Below are 2,052 nucleotides of genomic sequence, written 5' to 3' on the forward strand. Positions count from 1 at the left end.
TGTTTTTAATTAATGTTTTTAACCATTATTGTAAGCCACCTTGGGTCCCTGTGGGGAGAAAGGTGGGATATAAATAAAGTTAATAATAATAATACTATCCTGTACAGAAGTACCACACCAAACAGCAGCTTCTGTATCCCATGCTGGATTTGAGCAGGCTGGAGGTTTCATAAGAACAGCCCCACTGGATCAGGCCATAGGCCCATCTAGTCCAGCTTCCTGTATCTCACAGCGGCTCACCAAATGCCCCAGGGAGCACACCAGATAACAAGAGACCTCATTCTGGTGCCCTCCCTTGCATCTGGCATTCTGACATAGCCCATTTCTAAAATCAGGAGGTTGCACATGCACATCATGGCTTGTAACCCATAATGTTTTTTTCCTCCTGAAACTTGTCCAATCCCCTTTTAAAGGCATCCAGGCCAGATGCCATCACCACATCCTGTGGCAAGGAGTTCCACAGACCAACCACACACTCAGTAAAGTTTCCTCAGTTTCCTCTGAGTTTCCTCAGAGTGACGTTCGAGTAATGCCCCAGCCTGCTCCAGGGGACTTCCTGAAGTTGTGCCAGCTGTTTAGCTGACACAGACTGAGAAGCCCCATATTGGGCTTTTGAACCCAGGAGGATTTGGTGAAAGTTACCTCCTGGGCCTGTCCCACCATCCCATTCTGCCCTCCCCAAGCTCTCCCAGTGCCCAGGAAATACTTCCCCCATGCCCTCCTGCCACCCACCCCATGCTCACACACGACTTGGCACTTACCTTGTCTCCACCAGGGGTTTAATTGCGGTGTTACTTCTTACTCACTGGGTACTGCAAATGTGCCGGCACTAGAGTAGCATTGGATTGGGCTGCTAATCTGTATAAAGTAGGGATAGTTGATATGTCTGTGACATGCAGGCAGAACAGGAACTATTAGGTTGCTTTTGAGATGATGCATGCCGTGTTATTAAAACTGAAACTGCTATGTTACAGCTTACAGATAAGCTAAAGAAGTACAGTTGTATTTCCTAGCATTCAGTTTCTCCTATCTGTTCAGAAAGAAAACAGACTCTTACTGGATGAACATATAAAATGCTTGAAACTGTAGAGTTCCTCTGATAAAGGGAAAAGTGGATGTCCTTGTGTTCAAGTATTTCCTCTGTAGTATTCATAGTGAATTGTTGGCATCCTTCAGTCTCGGAAGACTGTGGTGTCACGCTCTGAATGGTGGCTCTGGAACAGAGTGTCCTCTCCAGTGCACGAAGCCTGGGTAAAGTAGGTATGGAGGATAGGCTGTTACCCATGCAGCAAATCCCCCTCTCCACATCGCTGAAATGGTCCAATGGAAAGGCAGAGGCCAATACGGTTGGTTCCAGCGGCGTCGCAGGAGTTGCCAGAATGTGACTGTGTTCAGCCATGAACTGCCTCAGGGACTCCGGCTCCGGATTTTGCCTCGAGGTTGACTCCTGAAGCCTTTTCCATAACTGGATGTAGCCACAAGTTCCCTGTGTATTTGCCTATTTTTCCTTAGTTTTGGATACTTCTTATCTCTCAGATGCTTCCGTGATTGTTCAGCACGCTCAAAGTTGCTGGAACTTTGCAGTAGACTTTGTCCTTTGTTTGAAATGCCATTCCCAAAAAGTTACATTTGACTGACATTCCAGTCCTATCCAACCTTCTCTCTCAACACTGACGGAGCGGAGCAAGTGCAGGCTGTGCTGCATCCTGTGGGGGAAGTTGGAAAGCTGGCAGGTTAAGAGGACATTCATCCCCTTGACCCAGGGTAAACCCCAGCAGCTGCAATGGGTCTAGTAGAACCTGCTTGAGCTAATAGCTGGTGCAGGTCTGAGTAATTTGTTTTGGCTGATCGGGCTCAGTAAGGGGGATTGGATATGGTAAGCACGGCTGCCACTATCTCGCTTCCTCCCAGGACCAATCTGCCCACCCTTGTCTCCATTGCTGCCCTCCCCCCCCCCCACCCTGTTCCACTTGATTTTTTACTATCCTGGGAGGGGAGGTTTTTCCCCACATGACTTCCATCTGTTTGGTTTCTTTAGTCTGGAATGATACA

This window comes from Tiliqua scincoides, chromosome 2 (assembly GCF_035046505.1).
Source record: "Tiliqua scincoides isolate rTilSci1 chromosome 2, rTilSci1.hap2, whole genome shotgun sequence".
In the NCBI taxonomy this organism is placed as follows: domain Eukaryota; kingdom Metazoa; phylum Chordata; class Lepidosauria; order Squamata; family Scincidae; genus Tiliqua; species Tiliqua scincoides.